Here is a 22,509-nt window from a genome sequence, read left to right as displayed (position 1 = left end):
TGGTTGTCGTTTTAGATGTATTGGTTAAAAAATTACAGAAAAAAAATTGAATTGATCGCGTTTTAAAGTAAAACGGTCTTATTTTATAAATGCTTTTCATCTTTCCATTTAAATTCCAATTAAATTCATACGCTTTCTCCCTTTTATGAGACAAACTAGCGAGTACAATAAAAATAAGACTGTATAAGGCAAATTTAATAGTAATGTTGGTGATTTTACCCATACATTTCTACAGTGGCGATAACTGTAAAGGCATGGGGCAGGGCCGAAGAGAGGTCTTTTTGAGATCTAGAACACTCAAAAAATATTTCTGAACATGTAGGAAAGAAAATCATCTGTCCCTTTCTGAAAAGGTTTTCCCAACGCCGAGTGTTCCTAATACCGTCTGCTTACAAAGCGTTGAAAAATCAATGAAGTAATTTAAGAAAAAGTATTTTCATTTTTGCATGCATTTGTAAATATTTTACAAAATATGCTGAGTGTTAACAGTGTCATGTTCTGGTATTGCCTACCTACGCGGTGATAATAGGAATACTTTTGTAGGCGATGTAAGAACTAACCCAACAGGCAAAAAAGGCTGCCTTTGCTGCCAGATTCTCTCTGTAAACTAATACAATACTACACATTATATCCTACATGTTAAACTTCTTTTTTCTGTAAATCGCTCCTATCGCAATCTTGCAAAACACATAATTTGAGTTCGAAATTGCAAAATTCAAATAGCTAAAATGTGACTCAATAATTTTAAATATCTTTGTGAGATAAAAGAGAAAGCAACTAAGTGATAAGTACTTGAATATTTTTAAGGGTAAACATTTTGCTTAAATGTAAGTACCGCGATTCTACTTGAAAATGATGAATGAAAAAGCCCTTTATCTTTTTGAGCTCATTATCCTTTTTTAACATTTGGATATTGGGTTTTGTTGATGATTTGCTTAAAAGTGACTGAAATGAAATATCGGAAACCAGTTCTCAATTGGTGTCTTTTGCACACTAATTTCTTTCCTCACGCAGAAGGATTATAGCACCTTATTTATTCTGTTAGCATTTGATTATTATTCATTGATTCCACGTTTCTATTATTAACACGTGTCATATTAGATAGTCGATCAACAGGTTCTAGCGTATGAGGATCCGTTAAGTCACGTTTTTGGATGCTCAACACTCATCTATACCCAGTTCATTCAAATTATAGAGTGTTTACTTTATTCAAGTGCAAGTAATACATAAATTAGCCAATAAAAAAAAAAACTCACTTCGTGAAGTAATAAGAGTTTTTTGTTTTACAGGACTCTTTGCGAACAGCTTATTCTCCTATAAACGGGTATGCCACCCACTTAAGAAGAAAAACGCTTTTGGTTTGTTTAGCGTTCAACGTGTTGTGGTTTTTCGTCTTTTGCACTTGCTCATCTTTAGCTTTATTTAATGAATTCCACTTCATTTTGTGAGATCTGCAGCGTCTCTAGTTTAGGGATTTAAAAAAAACTCTTTACAAACTGATTATCTCCAATAAACTGGTATAGAACCCACTTAAAAAGAAAATTATTTTCGGTTTGAAGCATTCAACAAGTCGTAATTTTAGTCTTTTGTGCTTGCTCACACTTTTAGTGTTATTTCTATGTACTCCACTTAGTTTTGTGAGTTCTGCAGATCTTTTGGCTTATTGTTATACAAGATTCTTTGCAAACTACTAATACACAAATAAAAAGTATAGCTCTAGCTTAAGGTGGAATGCGGTTTCAGTTAGAAGCTCTCAACATGTCGTAGATTTGTCTTTTGCGCTTGTTCACACTTTTAGTTTTATTTTGATGAGGTTTTCTGAGTTCTACAGAGCCATTAGTTTGCTAATTTGAATCTAGCGAAAACAAAACAAACAAAAGTGAAATGATGAAACTGGTAAATGAACGAATCAATCAAACCATTTTTTAAAACTTAGAATTAACCATGAACAGCTATTTGCGAGTACGAAACTATGTTATTTGGCTTGATGCATGATTCAATTTAATGTCTCATCTCAGGATCTATTCTTGAAAGTTAACATTTTAGGACGAACTCTCTATTATCTGTGGGAAATTCTTAAGAAGGCATTGAAAATATCGTACACATTAAAAATAATAATTAGAAAGATATTTACTTCCAGATAAATTCTGAAGATTGAAATGTAAGATCATTAAACTTTAATAAGCAAATTTTTGACAATGGTATCTTCACACAATGTCACCTTCACAGTTTCTAGGAAAGACACGGAATTCTCAGAATGTCTTCCCTAAGTTTCTTAGTCTTAAATCATCAATAGATTAGTTTCAAAATCACCAGAAGTTTGGTAATACAGTATGTTTCTATTTCGTAATGCTTCCATTTCCCCCAACGGCAAGATGCCGAGCTAGTTGGTAATGAAACTGAGAATAATAGTGCTAATCCTCAGGCCTTGATAGTAGAAAACCAACTACAAACCCTCCAGACGAAGCAGAACTTATGAAAAATGCTGATTCCAATGCACCAAAGAAGCCTGTTAATGTTCTGATTTCAATGCATTGCCTAAAGCAACACAATGTGAGAAAAAAAATAAGAAAAAGCAGAAAACTGAGCTCAAACATTCTTACAAACAGACCCATCAAAGAAATGTCGGAACAAGGCGCAAAATGGAAGGAAAAAAAAGGAGTATTAAAAAAAAACAGGGAAAATAAGCTCGTGAAGCTAAAAGGGAGTAAAAAAACTCAATCTAAGTTCCTGCAGGTCCAAATCTGTACAAATCATGCCAAGCAATCCAGTTGCAGCAACTTTAAAAGATGGTGTTATAATATGCCCTGATTGTCCATAGGAGTATTGTAACCATCCAACAAAAGAATGGATCCAGTACTGTAAATGCCGAGAGTGGTGGCATGAGCAATGTTCCAATTATAAAACTGGCATTTTTATTTGTCTATTGTTAGCTGCGCAACTTAATACTTCAACATTACGCTACAATATATTACTCTTAATTTGATACTTTGTAAGTTGTAAAAACACAGTTATCATTTGTTAAACAAGGTAACATGTTTTCAAAACATAAAATACGTTCAACCCTTTTTCAGTTTTGTCATCTTGCCCCAACGTCAAAGTCATCTTGCCCCAGCACTGGGGCAAGATGACAATTTGTTAAGGTTATGAAAAAATAAAAATATCCTTCATTATTTTTATTCGAAAAATTAAATGGTAATGAATTTTATACTACAAAGGACTACTCTAACATCTCATGTAAAATTAATTTTACTATCCTTAAAAATAAACAAACAACGAAAATTGTTAACATAGTCATCTTGCCCCAGTCTCCCCTACATGAAAATATGTCATTACGGTCATCGAATTTAAATAGTTCTAAAACTCAAGAAGATGCTTTTAACTCTTATTTAATTAATTATAAGGGAAGAAAACATCATTTAAAATATCATTTTATTAGAATTTTATAAATTCTTTAAAAAAAGGTATCTAATTTTGAAGAAGTATTTCTATTTTTCGTGAGAATTCTTAATTTTTTACATTGCAAACATTCATGCATCACGTATGTTTTTATATTGACTCAAGCAGGACCAAGTTTTAAAAACAAACACGAAGTATTTTTTTTAATTGTAATTTCAAGTGCAAATTTTTGGGTACGGGAGCAGAAGTAACAAAAAAGGGGGGGGGGCAGAAATGATGATAAACTGGGGACAAGTTTTAAAGTTCCTTTTCCTGTGTTTCAAGTCATTATATTCTTCTTAATATATTACATATTACTTTCTCATTTGTATCTTGTTTGTTTTTTCTAAATTGTCCATGGTATAGGAACAGGAGGAACTTGACCAAGTTGGCGTTTTTATATGACCAATAATTTCGTTTTCAAAGGTTTGAACTTCTTAAAGACTTGACAATGTTCTTAATTTATTACCAATTGAAATAAGACACAATAGCTGAAAAAAATAAGATAACCAAATAAATCAAGCGCACAAAAGCATTCTAAATCGTTGGGCAATTACTTTCACCTTTAACATAGGAGACAGAAATTATAAAACAATAATTTTGGCCCAATATTTGAAAAAATGTTTCTTATAAAAGTATGTTAGTACACTTTCGGTTGATCATTTTTTTTACTTACTTTCAATTTCTTGGAAGATAATTAGGTAGACAGAAATAACATTGACCACGTGGATTTTTCAGGATAAAACAAGACTGACTGTGACCCTAGAAGACGTGCTACTTAATTTAGATGTTGCTTTTCTGCAAAGAATGACATTCTTGGTAAGCTAAAAGTTAATTTATAGCCAATTCACGCCACCTATACAATCTCATTACAATTTTTTCTTACTCATAAAAAACCAGAGGACATATACAAAATGATGTGGATAACAAAATGTATAATTAATTTGAAGAATATTGATATGACACATTCAGGTGAACAGCTATACTACGTCATAATGCATATGTATTTGTTTTGATAAAACTTTCATAATATCTTTATATTAAATAAAAGTAAGGTTTCAAAGAAATTCTGGAAGGAAATCTGTGGCGGACGTGAGTCCAGGCGACTCCATGGCACCTACAGCCTTGAAACACTGTACAAAATTACTTCGAACCCAGGCTATGTGCACCTGGGGTTTTATTTTTTTAAATTCGAATTAGTTTTTTTGTAATTAATTTCTTAAGTTCAAATTTCACATAAATTGCTTGTTAAAGGGGTAAAAATTACTTGCACTGATTATTATTATATATCGTTGGAAAGGGTAGAATTTTTCGTGTTCTACGCAATTTGTTTCAGTGCTCTAACTTAAATACGGCGGGAGTTATTTGCGTTTTTAGCTCGAACGTTTTTAGGCTTAGCTAAAATTTAGGCACTGCTTTATTCATTAAATCTATCAATAAAAAGCGAAGGAATTTTCCTACAGTTTTCTTTTTGACACTACTGATAAGAGTTGCTGTTTTTACTCCAGATCTAACTCGACCCGTGGTCGAAAAATCGAGTTTCTATCTCTAAAAGAAAAAAAGTTTCAAGCCGCTAAAAATCAAGTTCGAATAATCCTCATCTCCATTAAAATTACTGATGTTTTATTTGGCGTTGCCATAGTTACGTGTTTTCGATTGGCGTGTTTCGTCTTTCCCTTATTCACAAACATTAAGGGTTTCGATTTTAACTGAAAATCTTACGCTCAACTCAATTCAAGCCACGGGACAAAGAACATAATATATTACTGAAACCATGAATATACAAAACTGCAGTTTTGCAATGCTCAGGAGCCCCTTAGCCACTACGGCTCTGCAAGTTGGTACAAGTTATTTTGAAACTCCGAGAAGGGGTGCTTTTTGTTCCAAAGGGAGGTCATAATGCGTTTTTAATCTGTTTCTTTTTAACTGACGATTTAAATCTTTGCGAATCAAATAAGATTGCGAAGCAATCTTCGGGGGTTGGTGAGCGTTAGCGAGCAGGGAGCAGAGCCCCCTAGTATAGTAAAATTACTCAAATTTGACAAATGTGTGTTGAGGACAGAGGAAAGAAATGACATTTAACCAACATTTTATTTAAAAAATAATAAATACAAAATATGGTTGATACACATTTTTAACATTCTTTGTAAGTATTTAAAATAAAATGTCATTAAATAACGAGAATAAATATTTGTTTGAGTAGCATTAAGACGCACGAGTTAAATAATTTAGAAAATAATATTCAAGGTAAACACACCAGTAGTGGCCAGTGCTTCAATAGTGGCCACTTCAAGGTTTAAAACGCACTAATAGTGACCAGAGTGAAGCATATATTTTATCGTTTTTAAATTGTGGGTATTCAATATTAAAATTACCTCTTTTGAAACTCAATGATCATATTATAGCCCAACTCTTCCTTAATATTGTCCACTTAAAAATGCAAGAATTTCAATTTGTTCAATTTTTTTCCCAAACCCCAAATTTGATCCAGTAGCGGCCACTTCAAAATCTGAAAATTTTAGTAGTGGCCTTTTGTCATTCTTCCATCCAAAGAATTTACATTACTTACTTTAAATTCAAATAACTGTTGAGTAAAATTAATTCAATATGATACTTACATACCAATATATTAATCCCGTTATTATTGTTCATTTCTTTCTTCAAAGTATATAAGTAACCCTGACGTCACCACTACTGAAGAACTGGCCACTACGGGTGTGTTTACCTTATATTTCCAACAGAAAAGGAAGATTGGAATGAAACGGAAGATGGAATGATATGTTTGTGATTGCAGAGGGTTTTTAAAGGATCAGGGGGTTGAACAGTGGGTATGGTGTAAAAATGGTTCAAATAAGCTCAAATGCTAACAGTTGTTTTTTAGTACTTTTTTCTCGTATCCTATAGTTGGAGACATCCTCTGCAGCCCAACCTTCTCTCGATTTTTTTTTAAAATTAAAGTTCATAGCTAAAACTATTGTTTTAAGCTTTAAAACTGAGTAAATCCTAGAATCCTGAATTTCATTTTACGCTTATTATGATTGTTTATTCCTTTCTAAATCTTGTTAGTTGTAATTGACCGCCCCCCCCCCCAATATGTATATATATATATATATATATATATATATATATATATATATATATATATATATATATATATATATATATATATATATATATAATATGTGTATATATATATATATATATATGTATATATAGAATAAAATCAGTGCTTCTTAGTTTATATTCGTCTATGAGTTTCACTATTAAAAGCACAGGTGTGCCTGAAATATAATTCTATTTCGGAAGTGTTTTTTTTTTTTTCTCCATCTTTCAATTATTTTCTAGCATCAAAGGATGTCTATTTTTAGGCGAGCAGATTCGGGTTTAGTTGCAACCGTTTACTATTGTTCGTTTCTCGCGAACTAGAGCTTTTCAATAGCAGATGGGTGTCGCGGGTGATCCTTCGCTTTATATCGATGGGTGTTCTGATGAAAAGGTGTCGCAATGGTGCGTGGAAAAATGTATGTGTTTTGCATTCGGTCTTCTTCGGGCTCCTCCCTGCTTCTGCTGCTGACAGTTGAAGTGCAATGTTTTGAAGTTGAAATCGCGTCACGAAATGAGAACGTGCTTGAGGCCTCGCCCTTCATTTTTCGCCTTTCAGGACTCGGACTGGATGGATGTCCAAGAGATGCAACACGTGGCTTCTTCGAATTGTGTTCGGGTGCTTTGTACTCCGGTTTTGGTTCAAGATATCCTTTCCATGGAACTTATGGATATTGAATGCTTTTTTTTTGCTCTACATTTGTTTTGGTGTATGTAATAGTAAGAGGAAAACTACACTGAAATTGCCCATCATTGACATTTGTTTCCTTATATGAATTTGCTTTGTAAAATCTTTTTCAAGTTATTGCACAGCTCCCCAATTCTTCTTCACCTCTGCACTTAACGCTTGGTCATAAATGAATAGTGGGGGGGGGGGGGGGGGAGGAAGACTTATCTACACAAATAAATAAATAAATATGTAATACTTAAGATGTACAACGGAAGGTGACCTTTGACATAAGTGCATCTTGTTCTTATTTTTAGTCTTGGTTTTGAATGATATGATAACATTGCAGATGCAGATTGCATCTTTGCCATGCTAGTTTTCAGTGTAGCTGAATTGAGGCTTAGAAATGGAAAACGATTTATGTGCCCCCCCCCCCAAACAGTTGATTTTGCATACGAAAAAATGTCCTAAAGACAAAGCTAAACAAGTAAGTGGAAAGCGCTTGAAGTACAAACTTCAGTAGTAATAGTTCAAAAATATGTCGAAAGATGTCGCAGGTTGCATGTGCCATGCGAAGTGAAGTGGCAAACGTCCTAAGTGACATTAACGCTCAGTTATAAATAAAACTACATAAAAATTAACATAACAGTAATATTAACATAAATATTACTGTTTAATACATATGTGTTTGTACTCCATATTAAACCAATAAAATAACACTGCGGACAGTACCTTTGGCGCTCTTTAGTGTTGAATTTACTACTAACTCATGTTGAACTATAATCAAGATTTTCTTAATGTTTTGTTATGACGTTTGTAATTTATGTTTTATAATTTGTATGTTTTAACATTCCTTTACTTTATTTTGCTTACTATTATGTATGTATGTGTGTTTTGTTAGTAAATCTTATCTTATTTGATTAGACTCCCGGGATTTTTTTCACGCTCGTTGAGGAAAAGAAGAAATACCTAAACATTGATAAAAATGGAAACCATGAAAACGAACCCTTTTTATAAAACACGATCGCATAAACAAAACCTTTAAAGATTATATGAATTAATTCGGATTGTAAACAAGCTTATTACATTCAATTTTCCTTCTTTTTTAAAAGAATTTCAAAAAATTGGAGGAATTGGGCATGTTTTTGACACTAAGGCATATACGTGCGTATTTATGGTATGCTGAAATTAAATACAGAGTAAACTCTCGATAATCCGAGGAATCGAATGACACATTAACCGCAAAAAAAAAAAAAAAAAAAAAAAAAAAAAAAAAATTATACGGATAATCCACAAAATAGGTGAGACATGATACTAGTATATACAATTGATATAAAAATGCCTTTTACACATACGTTTAAATTCTAGCCAGAAACGATAACATTATTTGTGAAAAAAATATATCAAGGGTAAAGAAGAACCGTTAGTCACAGCAAAGGAATTACGCGCATACGCAGCAAAACGTGTAAACATATTAACATAATCATATCGAGTTAGATTAAGTCAAAAACGTGTAGGAGATGGAAGGAGGTTTTATCCTAACTAAACTGGTCCGGTCAATGTTTACACGCGTAGAGACTATATGCAAAAATCGGATTAATAATCAGGTTTTCTGTGATCTAGGAGCGTTTTATGTCATTCGGAAGGAGGAAGAAGTAAGAAATAGGGAATGCTTAAACAGAGATTCTCGCATGCGGATTATCCGGTGTTTATTGACCAATCAGTATCTAACAAAATATAATGCCCACAGTAAATATCATTTAGTTAATTATAAAAATAAACAAGTCAGTTATATTTTACGACGTAAATTTTGCCTTTATTTTCAAAATCTAGATACTAAAGATCTTTATTATCTATATTTAGATTTTGATCAACATCTTCAGCAGTAATAGTTAAAAGTCAGTTTGAAATATTCACGGTTTCCATTCTCCTTGTCAGTTTCACTTACCAAATCTGAAGACACGCTGTGAATTTCATCATCAGTCACTTGGCGGTATATTCGTGGTAGTTTTACGGGAGGGGTATAACTCTCGTTTCCTCTGGGGTACTGGGACTGGAAGATTTTTTTCTCAATTTCAATCACACGAAAATATGTTTTGTTCTACTTTCTGTAAACGTTCTTAAAAAGCATGAAAGAAGGTTCATTATCTTTCAAAATATTGTTACGGATCCGGTGCGACTTCCAACTTTCTTGAAATGGCGATACAGTTCTTGAGAAAACACAGGAGATTTATTTACACTATGTACAGGAAAGATCGTTAACAACTGCTAAATTAATCATCAGCAATTAAGCAAATATCAATCATCACCGTAAACTCAACGGTTACACACGTATTTACATCCAAATACGCAAAACAACACAGCGAAATGCCTCGCAATAAACAGAGCTAATACACTTTCAGTACAACTTCTCAATCGAGACTGACTTTTTACCATGCGGCACGGCTATTTATAGACCTCTCAAATATTCCAGAAGATTCCCGCAGTTTCGTTCTTTTTATTCATTCACAAACCTTATCAATGAAAAATAGGGGGCCCGTATACTTCAGCCGAATGAATGGGGACTGTATATTCATTACAAGAAACTATTTACAGGCTATGTTACTACAATAATTTTAGATGAAAGATAATTTAATAAACGCCAAATTTAGCTAGATTACGACAAATTAATCACAAAAATAATTACTATTTACAGATTTTGTAACAATATCGTTAAGAGCAAATGCAAGTCAAAAATGTAGTATGTCAATGTGTCAAATATATTTATCTTATTTTGAAGGTATGGTAACCCCTTAAAGCTTATCATTTTAGAAAGGATAGTCCTGTTGTAATCAAATTGATTTTTTTAATTTAAATTTTTATGTTTGTAAGCGCTTGGATAAGATATCGCAGTCTATTGTTTCATTTTTTGAGCAGCGCATTTTTTTTTAAACTTGAACAATTAAAAGAAATATAACATAGGTGAATTATCGTCTAAAAGGTTGATTTACTTTTAAGGAAATATTAGTGGCTAGATATTCTTGTGTAAGAAGTGTATGAAGATATAATTTTTGATGCTGTGATTTTTTTTAAACATTAGCATGTATGCTAACAATTCGCATCCCCTTCGAAATTGTGCATGAAATAAATAAAACATTTCGTTACAAAATTTCCAAAACTTGTTCCATTACCCCATGCAGACCTCCTCTCCAAAACCGACTTTGTTTTAGCTGAGGGTTTTCCTACTATAAGCATTAGGCTGTAGGAAATAAATGACAGCCAAAATGTAATTTAATATGCAGGCTGTAACATCTGAAGAAAAATTTGGAAACATTAGAAAAGCTAAAATTTTGATGCGATAAACGATTCAAATTGACGGTAAAATAAAGAAAAAAAATAGATTAATGAATTTGAAAAAAAGATTAAAAAAATAAACGAAAAAAAAATAAAGTGTTCCGTTTTACATGAGTTATCCTCCGTAGATGGTGAAACACAAATAAAAATTTAAATCTTAAACCTGCAAGCTTTTCAATCAAACCGCAGTACAGTAGCTCTGAATATCTTGACGAATTCTAATAAAACGAATCTATGATCTTCATAAGAGGGAAAAGTGCTGGATGCAGCAAGTGTGGTGGTTCCTTTCTTTCTTTCTTTTTTATCGAATCACTCCATCTGCAGTTTTGGGGGAACTCAAAGCCCAAGAGGAGGACACTTGGAACCGATTTTGTTCGAGATAAATGCCATAAGTGGCTGTTGTAAGGTCCAATAAACTGGCCCACCCAGTTTGCTTGAAATAACAATCCGATGGATCCATTAACTGCTCAGACAAGCTACTATTAACAACTTTCATGTTTTTATGATAGGGTAGAGTTCGACATTAAAGGGAAATTAGGACTTTAATGTCAAATTTGATTTATTTAGTTCACAATTCAAAGATACATTTGGCTTTGTTCAGTTCGGCAAAGGAACTTGACGGTTGTTAAATTTTATTTACGTTCAGACGGACAAGAACATGTACATTATTTCATTTTAAAAGTACTGAAAAACCCAAAGCATTGAAAATTGAACGCTTCTGATGTTGCAAATGTGTGATACACTACCAATCGCCAAGCTGTTAGAAGAACAGCTTGACGGCATTGAGATTCGATTTCCGCGTCATTTAGATGCTATTGCATTTAGATTTCGACTATATGAACTGACTTTGTGATCTGACTATATCCGACTTTGATGAACATATTTTATTTTGATATGTACTATGTTCTCTTTTTAACCATCTTCTATAGAAACCTCGTATTTGTACACCAGGGGTGAAATCGTAAACTTATACATATGAGTGTGTAACGGTAACTCAAAGGTAAATGGCAAACTTGTTTGCGATATGACATACAAATTCTGTTAGATGACACTTATATTATTAAACATTAAATTATATTATTCGTGAAATGAAAAACATTCTCTCGGTCTGAAGCGTATGCTACTTTAAAATAAACAGTTTATGTATTAATTTATTGTTTCGGGAATTCTACAAGTAAATATATGATTCATTTAGAATGGATTGCAAACTTAAGTAATTCAAAAAATTGTTAAATAACGATACATGGTTTCAAATAATTAATTAATGAAAAGTTGGTTTAATATAGTTCTGTATTAAATTAGAAATTGAATCGTCGAAATGCCAGCAATCTTTTAAAATGTATTTTTGTTAACGAAATAAAAATGTACAAAAATTACTTCTAACAAAGGAAATATACTTTGTTGTGTTTTAGACCTGGCTTGTTCGCATATGCAATGAAATTAAAATTAAAATTTTTTCCTAATGCTTTCAAAACGTATTAATTTTCCTAATGACACTCGTTCTCATTGTAATTTTCTTCGTGTGTGCTCCGTTTGCAGTTAAAACAAATAAAATAAATCCAATTTCAGAGGTTCCCACCAATGGGGGTTAGAGTGCAAACTGACGCATTTGAAATTTCTAGGGAGGTTTATGGATATTTTTCTCTCTTCTTTTAAGGGGCTCTCTTTCTTATAGGAATCTTCGTGGTGTTGGAATTCACACTATTTCTCTTAAGGATGGGGGGGGGGGATCAGCATTCATGCACGTTTACGCGAGAGAAAAGAAAATAGTTTTGAATCTTTAGGAGGAAAAAATTGTGTTCTTCTATGCGAAAGGGAGATATTAAAGCTTGATAAAAGCTAATCATTTTTCATATTAAACATTGGAGTATTTCGAAGAACCTATGTTCCAGTTCTAGAGAACAAAGTGCCCTGCTTGTTAATCCAATGACAAATCCTTCATTGCCTCAGACATTGCTGTGCGTCTTTTGACTCGAAGGGAGCATTTTTTGGACTAAGCTTTTAAGGCGGCACTTGTTTGTGGTTACGTGCTGCGATGTCAGGCATTTCTACGAAGGTGGAATTTATCTGATTTAAAAATGAAACTGCATCCTGGACCGCTAAGTTTGACCAGCGGAGAGGCTGTAATGAATCTCTTTGTGACATCCCCTTGCTCATTTCCAATGATGTCAAGAAAAAATCGTCCAAGGACCATTTATTTCTTCTTATCTTCGAATCAACTATTCAACAACTCATCATTTTTCATTTTAATAAAGACAATTCGTTTTCTTCTTTCGTAAAATTTTTACTTGTTTGAATTAGAGACTGCAATAAAAATAAATTTTCCTTCACATTGACTTCGCTACTTTTCCCTTCAATGTACTACTCTTTAGGAATTTTGTGTTTCAACTCTAAATAAGAAAAAGAAATACCTATCCGTTTCTTAATTTCAGATAATTTGAGTCGAGCGTTTTTTATTTATTTTTTATTTATTATTTAACTGAATTTTAAAATAAGGAGTGTGAAGACTAAAGTTACAAATTGGAAAAAAAATAAGTCGAGCAATAAATAGAAAGGGGTTTTGTAAGAGTAAAAAAGATATTAACCATTTTGGAAAGATGTATACGTCTGATCGTGGAAACAGGAACCTATTTGGTGCTTTGAATTCAGTCTCAGATGTGACGGGAACACCATATAGTAGAAATACGTTCACTTGCACCCTCGGTGCATCGTAGATTAACGATACCATTTTTCCCCATAAATTAAGGATTAGAGTATAGCATCCCTTAGTTAAGTTATTCACAAGTTATAGCTATATGACACTTTACCGTAAAAGTGTCAATAGTGATGGTAACGTTAATAGTGCATAAGTAGACTTAAGAAGACTTAACTATAAGTATGCTTAACAACGCTCAATATTGTTAATAATACTGAAGTGGTAAAAAGATAATTAATTTTTCTCTAATGGAGGTAAATCTACATTGAACTTGTGAAAGAATGTGAGGAAAAGTGAAATATTTTTAATAACTTATCTTTTTTAAAATAAACAAATTGGAAATTCGTTTTGAAAATTGCACTACATAAAAGAAGAAAAATAAATTTTTGGAATAAAACAAGGTTTTTTTTTTTTTTTTTTTGGTCAGCAATTTTGCACCTTAAAAAAAATTAAAAAATTTCTCTTGGAAAAATACGTGGGGCAAATTTAAAAACTAAAATATTTTTCTAGTGAAATACTTTCTATTTCCCTTTAAAATATTTTTCATCAAATGAATGCATAAACGAATGAAATAATAAAAGAAAAGTTGTATAACTACATAGTTAAATTAATTCATATATGAGACAAACCTAATGAGTGAATACAATAGTTAACAAATAAGAAAATAATTGAATGGATGAATGAATAAAACCTACGTAATTTTAAACGAATAAGTACTGCACTGAACAACAATATATCTCAAATAAAACTTAAAACGCTAATGGGGTGGTTTCCTTCAGACAAAAGTACTACTTTTAGTCATTGAAATGGATAGAATGAGCAAAATAATAATAATAATAATAATATGGACCCAGAAAATACTTTCATTTTCCCAAGAGTTTTTTTTTTTGTACGTAATTTTTTTAAATGTTGAAATTTTCAAACAAGGCGTGGTCTTGATGACGTCACAAATGATGCACTCGGCGCATCTTTCTACCACGTTTCCACGTTATGATAATCAAGAAGCGAATCAAATATTGCGCTCTACGCTTGCTAGTAAATTATGCTTGATTTTGATTGCAGTTGAAGATTACTTCCATTTATAACACTCATTTTACAACGTGTCCTTATAATTTTTTCCATGACTAAAACACTTGATCAAATATTTAGTATAAAATAATTAAAGGATATAAAGGTAAATAAATATTTCTTTTACAAAGTTATTGTAAAAGAAATATAATAAATATATAATACACTTTCAATTAATATTATTATATATATACAATACTTTTTTTTTACCCTCATAATATCCTACACAAATATTAATATTACGGAGAGAGGAACTATTCACTTATGCCCAGATGTTGTGCTCACAAGAGTTCCATAATCTACTTTAGAATTAACTTGCGAAAATAAAAAAATCTTAGTTTATTTTTAAAAAAAAACATTGTCATAAATTTACTTGAACGTCCATGTAATGGTTTGCAATAATTAAGTTTATTGCAAACTATCATATGGTATTATTATTAGTTGGTTTAAAATCTGTTTTCACGTAAATTAGAAAGCAATAAATTTGCATACAACAGATGCCAAAACAAAGAAGTTGTCATCACAGAAACATGAGCTGGTTCATTGTTCTAAAAATTTGACCAAAAAGGAGGACTGGTACTGAAATTATTTTAGATTTTTTTCAAAATTTCAAAGCTTGACGCTATCCCAGTAAAACATACATGCATCTTTCCCCGATATATATATATATATATATATATATATATATATATATATATATATATATATATATATATATATATATATATATATATATATATATATATATATATAACCTACCCTTCAATATCCGCGAAATCGACCATTATGGAGGAGGAGGTTTGACTGTCTCGGCTGACATCATGTTGGATGACATGATGTCCTCCTCCATGTCTTTGAGAGAATCTCTGTGACAGTTGTGAGATAAGGGATGTGGTCTTGGAGCCCTATGATCCCCTCTTGAGGAGCGCTGTTAGCCCCGAGTTAGTTTTATTGGATGTTAACACAAGACCACATACAGCTCTTCTCGTCAACAAATTTCTGGAAGGGGAGGATATTCACTCGATGGATTGGCCAAGTAGATCTTTAGAGTCCAAACCTATAGAACATGTCTGGGACGCTCTCGGGAGGGCAACAGCAACTCGCAATACCATACGGGGACCGTAGAGAGATCCTGAGAATGATCTTGTGGAACGAGTGGAAATAATTGCTTAAGGATCCCATGAACTGCTTTATTTCAAGTAAGGAGTCACACTGCGAGGTCTATATATCTGTTAGAGGGGACCTACTCCCTACTAACTCCCGTTTTTTTTAATTTTCTAATTGCTGTTTCATACCATCCGACTCCAACGAGTGTTATTTATTATCATTCTTGTGTATTTTAAATTTTAGATGGTTATTTGTTTTGTGTTGTTTCAATGTATGTACGTACCAAATTTCATTAAAATCGGTCCAGTAGTTCTGAAAATATTTGACCAAATCTGAAAATTCTCTTAATTTCTTACACCAGTGTATATATAATTTTCTGAGAAAATTAATATTTCTTAAATTTCTAATAAGTCCATGTGTTCGTGTTTCTAAGTTCGTTTTTAAGTATAAGTTCGTGCGTTTCTAAGTTTAAGCCTATGTGTTCGTGTTTCTAAGTTCGTTTCTATGTATAAAGTTCGTGCGTTTCTAAGTATAAGTCTATGTGTTCGTGTTGTAAATAAATATGTGTTTGGATTGTGTTACATCATTATTCCAAGAATTGTGACGATACAACGAAAGTTAACGGTAGGAAAGATAGCATAATTTTTATCATATATGCTGCTAAAATAATTGTGAATTTCAAACAGCAAAAGATGCTGAAAAAGGTGTGAAAAAGAAGTACGGGTTTCTTAGTTTCTTTGATGTTCTATGGCTTTGAATTCTCATTATCTTCTTACAAAAATTGGAACAATTATTCTTTAAATGATGAGCCTAAATTTTGTTCCGTAAATATTTTGTCGGTGCCCAAAATTATATAGTACGGATACCAGTGCACAAAAAAAAATGTTAATCACGCGCAGTAACACACAAAAATAATTAATACACACACAAACAGGGATGCTTTATATCAAGCTAGAGAATACCAACGCGAATTCCAATTTAAAAACTTTTAGAACTTAGCAAGTTTAGTTACTTTGTTAATGGGCCGTACCGTTCGCTAAGAAACCATCGACCAGCACCACAACGTTGATTATTTTGCGCTTTGTTTCGCTGTGTGAGGTCAATTTTCAGTCACGATTGTAAGGATGCGAGGTTCGATTACGAAATAATTAAAATAAGAAATGATGTAGTCTGGAAACGTTGTTAGTGTTAGTGGTCGATCTGAAAGATATTGTAACTTGGGGGAGTGACGGAAAAATAATGTTTCGCTTTATTTTTAACTAGTGGTACCCGCACGGCTTTGCCCGTAGTTGAAAATTAAAAGGTCACTCAGTTCGCCTGTATATTTAGAAATAATGGGTGACGAATTTCTCGCCAATTGGCTATGTTCATTCGCTCTCCCATTCCACGTCATGATAATTTCGTTATTAACTCGTCCACCTTATGATAATTTTGCTCCAGAAAATTTTCTTAAAATTGAAATAGAAAAAGAACCAAATCGAATTTTCAAAAAATCGCTTCGAGTTGCACACCCCCATGCTACAAACTAACTTTGTGCCAAATTTCATGAAAATCGGCCGAACGGTCTAGGCGCGTCACAGAGATCCAGACATCCTACAGACATCCTCTAGACAGAGAGACTTTGAGCTTCATTATTAGTAACTAGTGCTCTAGACAGAGAGACTTTGAGCTTCATTATTAGTAACTAGTGATACCCGCACGGCTTTGCCCGTAATAGAAAAATCCAAAGGTCTTTTGGTTCGCCTGTATATTTACAAATAATGTATGGTGAATTTTCTCGCCAGTTGGCTTGTACCCATCTTACGGTTCCACGTTATGATAATTTCGTATCTCGCCAATTGGCTTGTGCCCATGTTACGGTTCCACGTTATGATAATTTCGTAATTTACTCGTCCATCTTATGATTTTTTTTCTTAAAATTGGAATAAAAAAGGAACCACATCGAATTTTCAAAAAATCGCTTCGAGGTGCACACCCCCATGCTACATACTAACTTTGTGCCAAATTTCATGAAAATCGGCCGAGCGGTTTAGGCGCTATGCGCGTCACAGACATCCTACAGACATCCAGACATCCTCCGGACAGAGAGACTTTCAGCTTTATTATTAGTAAAGACGATTCTATTTAGAAGTAAAGCCGTAGCAACCTGAATGAATATGCATGAATGCGAAATGCTTTGTGAAAATTATGCAAATTTTGTAATTCCACACTTATCTAGCGGGAAAACAGAAACTGTCGATTGAAGTACATTTAAGAACGTGTTTTCGTGAAACTATTTATTTTTTAGATCCGAATTAGGTTGATATGCGATAATCGAAGTTTCTAATTAAATGAATAATTTATGCAACATGTGTAATAAAACAAAACGCACTCAACTTCACATAACTATTTTTAATTAAACATTAATTAGGTCATTTTAATTAAATATTTACCCACATTCAGTTTCCAAAAAACAGAAGTATTCGAAATCAGGAGACAAAAAAAAAATTAATTAAATACTGAAGTAATAGAGCGTACGTTTTTAATGGCAGTAATAAACGTTGTAAGGTGTCTAAAGGTACGCGAGTATTAGTACTTTAATCCTCATCGAGTTTTCTTATAAGTTGTAGTATATAAAAAATGCAGATAAAATGTTACAAATGGAATTGTATAAGCATTGTCTGCACAAAAAATAACAATTTGAAGCTTCAATAGTTGAATGTATCTACCGAAATTCTGCCTAAGAATCCAAGTCGGATTTGTTATTATTAGCAGCTACCAATCGCATATGTACAGTATTACTCGTATTAATTTCGATGTGTTAATAAATGGTTCAAATAAAGCATTTAATCGGTTTTTATATCTCCTGTTTGAACATTTGTTCCATCTAATACATCTGGCCTACTTCTTTAATTAAAGTGATATTCAACGCATACAGTTGCGGGTTTTAGTTAGCGGGTTTACAGTTTGCTTAGGGATGGAGTTCCTTTAGAGTCGAATTTAATGCCATATTTCCAGACTTTTTAATCTGCACTATCGAAATTCGACCGTATCTGTGTTTGTATGTACGCATGTCTGACTAAAGTTCACTTATAATTGGCTGTTGATTGTCACGTGACTATTGTCAAGATAGCATAAAATCGAATTTTTCTTGCCCAGTTACTTTCAGAGAATGTAGTTATGAACACAAAATTTTATTTCTCTATTTCTCCAGGAAAAAGGGAAAGATATAAAGTTGAAGCATTGAAATTATGTTTCTCTTTACTTAACTTACACTACCATATTTCAAAGAGAAATTTTGTACAAAGCTTTACATAAAAACTAAAGATAGGAACTGCAAAAGATTCAAACCAGTGGTTGGAAAAACTAGATTTTTTTTTGTAGCAAACTACAACTACTTTAGCACAAATGTAGTTAACTACAACTACTTTTTTCAAAATGTAGCATTTACAAACTACTTTTGAAATGTAGTCGCTACTTCGCTACTTTTTAAAAAATAAATAAATAAATAACATACACATACACACCATTTGAGGATTGAATGAAAAAAATAAAAAATTGTTCAGATTGATATATTGGCTCATTTGAACATGAAATATAGCTATAAATTATTTATTCTTTCTTTCTTTTACTGAAACGATTCGTCAACCCAAACATTTTTTACCATTTGCACGAATATTCCCTGCAAAAAAAAAAAAAAAAAAGGATTTAAAAGTGGAAGGAATTCAACCTTCAAATTTTTATTCTTTTGTAAATAGTATTTCATTCAAGAAGTGTAACTCGGCTACTTGAAATTGAGATAAATCCAGTCATAATTTGGTTTAAAGTTTTCATAGACATACATATACATGAAATTGATTTAGATGATGAAAAGCATCTTTCAAACAAAAGAGAAAAACTTTAATTTTTCATTATATGAGTTAATTTTAAAGGAACTTACATTTCGTAGGAATTAATTGCTTTTGAGCTTCAAGCTAGGGTTCTGGACCTGCACACCATCTCTTTTCTTACGCCCCTTATAAAATGAAATAAAAGCATTTTTTCAATTTTAACAAATAACTTCAAAAACTCACAACATTTAATAATTGACTTTTAATATGTTAATATATCAACACTCGATCAGTGAAAAAGAAAAAAAAAGGAAAAATATCCCAAACGGCGCTACTAATTATCCGAAACCTGAAACATAACTAAAAATGCTTACTTTACTTCAATGTGCAATTTTTAACAACAGTGGACTCTGACTACAACGCAATTCGACTAACGCGAAATGTCTATATAGCAAGTTTTACTCGAGAAACATATTTTGTAGCTAACGCGAATTCCTCACCCGCAACACGAAAATTTTCGGAGCGGAAGCGCAGGGCTTATATCACCTTCTTTCTGGGGTACTAAATATTGGTTTCGTGAATGGAATTTCCCTTTAGCATCACTGAAAGCCAAAATTTCCCGCACTGTACTAGTCGGAACATCAGATTGTTAACGTACAAATCGTCGCTCCGTATTTTTTTCTTTCTAAATATGAAGTTGATGAAATATAATTTCACATAAGCGGGCTTTTATCTAAAGTTTGAAACGCATCCCTCGCGTAAGTTGAGGTTCGACTGCATGTGCAAATGGCATTGATACCGAAAGTTTTTCGCTTAACGGGCAAAGTTTGCATAAAACGGAAAAAAATCGTTTCTTTCTTTCTAAGCCATGCACTATTCAAGGCGAATATTGGGAAAATGTGAAAGTTTCTATGCCAAACAAACTAATGGCGTCAAACAGATACAACGTATGGCGTCAAAATAATATGTCAGAGGTCAGCTCGTATTTTTCAGTCTTACGAATCTGATAGGTGCAAATTTTACTCGCGTAAGACTTGCACTAGTCAGATTGGTTTGAAAACGCGTTTTTTTTTTTTTTTTTTTTGAAACTTTATTTAAAAGTAGTTTCCAGAAATCGCTACAAACTATTTTTTTTTGTAGCGAACTACTCGCTACTCTACTTTTTTTTTAAGTAGTGCGCTACACTACATACTACAAAAAATGTAGCTACTACAGTAGAGTCGCTACTTGTAGCGCGCTACTTCCAACCACTGATTCAAACCGACTATATTAAAAAGTTCGCCACACACTGTAAAAAATCTCGGAAAACTCTCTGAATATACAAAAAAGTTTTCCGTAATACACAGATTCGTACGCCCTCCGCAGTTTTCTGCTATAATCAAAAACCTTTCCCGTTTAGCAAGAAAGTAAGAGTCGACGCATGCGCAGCTCACACGGCAGTTTTATAGTCTAGCAGCAAATCCAAACTGAAACTTTCGAAAGCACGCAATGAAAACAAGTGCTGACTCATGTATGCGAAGTAACACTCATCAAGGGGATTAGTAGAAGTTTTGTTCCTCGCATGAATTCACTGAAGATAATTTTAAAGTCTTATATTTTCTTGCTTATGTATCTCATGAGATTGAATTTGAAGCTATGTCACTTATTTTTAAGTACGAAGTGCAAATTCTCGACGCATGCTCGCGGAAGGAATACAAACTGAAATTAAAAACCAAAATAACTGCCGAGAGGACGCCATGTAAATTCGTTGCGTCGCATAACTTGTGTAGGTAATTTACTTTTTTCTTGGATACTTTTCTTCTTTCTACCAAATGGGTAATTTTTGTTAGCAGAATTTTATTCTGTCATAAAAATCACCTTTTTGGTGACCAAAGCCTGCAAAAGACCACCACCGACGAATAGGTAAGTTGCTTTGCAACTCTATTACTTTAAAGAGATTTAGTTCATATAAATCTCGTTAAAAAAAACTATTTTCTTCAGTATCAGTTTTTCGTTGTGAACTATTGCAATGTGAAAATATTTTACATTACATAGAACACATATTTAAAGTTCAAGTGTGTCTAGTTTTATTCTGTAAAATTTATGAATTGAAGATTATAAAAAACTTTAAATAAGTGTTATTGTGTACTTTGTTTTTATGTGTCAATCTCAGTTAATATTTGGCTGAACATTTATGTATCAAGCATTATGAATTAAATGTTATAATATGCAAATTGTCAGGTTTGATAGTTCGTCTTTAAGGTTGCATGTTTTCATTCTCTTGTAAACAGTGTAGCTAGATTGTATGAAGTAAAAAAAAAACTATCTCTTGTAATTAGGAACATAGTGCTTCAGTATTATCTAAATGACGATATCTCTTTAAATATTTGCATTAGCGAAACGCTTTAAATTAGTTAAATGTGTATTAATTTCTTTAACAAATAGATACATATATGTATTTAAAAGTGTCTTCATTTTTTTCGTTTTACGAGCCTCAATTTTACCAAAAGCAAAAAAAAAAAAAAAAAAAAAAAAAAAAAAAGACTTAATAAAATAATTTTGTATTTTTACACCATATTAAAGTATTTGACTTATAATTTATATGGTACTTTGATTTATAATGAATATGATACTTTGATTTAAAATGTATATGATGTTGCTTTTTCAAGGGGGGGGGGGCGCTTCATAGCATTTTATGGGTGCACCATCACTCTTATGGTGGGGGGGGGGATTCTCGTATATATGAAATGGAATAATCATGTAATAGAGTTCAATGTTTTAATAAATAAAATATATAATGCATTTTGCGCACACTGTAAAAATAAAATCAGTAACCTATTTTGAATAAGTATTTATATTTGTGATGAGCTGGAAAAGGGCAAGAACGGAGGAATCAACCCGAATGGTTCCAGCAGGGGGACTTGGTGTCTTATTTAAATTCATCAATTTCTCTGTTGGTACTTTTCGGTACACTTTGTTCGTCAGAGAAATTGACTTGAGGTGAACGAATTCCGGAACGCGAAGGGTAGGTAAATCCTGTCAAATTTTATCAGAAGATAAAAGCTATCAAGTTTGATACAAGATATGTTTTTAAGTTCTGCATTAAAAATACAATATGTTGATAGTTTTGTCTTGAAAATATTGAGAGAAAAACTGAAGTTTAAGATTGTTTAACAAACAATCCCCACTTTTCAGAAGGTACCCCCACTCCAATTCCCCGACGATTTTGTGATTAGGAATGAAACTACTAGATTATTTCACAGTTTTTCAAAAATTTATAACTGTGCATATGTTATGCTGTTAACCATGCT

Source organism: Uloborus diversus, chromosome 10 (assembly GCF_026930045.1).
Source record: "Uloborus diversus isolate 005 chromosome 10, Udiv.v.3.1, whole genome shotgun sequence".
Lineage (NCBI taxonomy): Eukaryota > Metazoa > Arthropoda > Arachnida > Araneae > Uloboridae > Uloborus > Uloborus diversus.
This window is presented reverse-complemented; position numbering follows the sequence as displayed.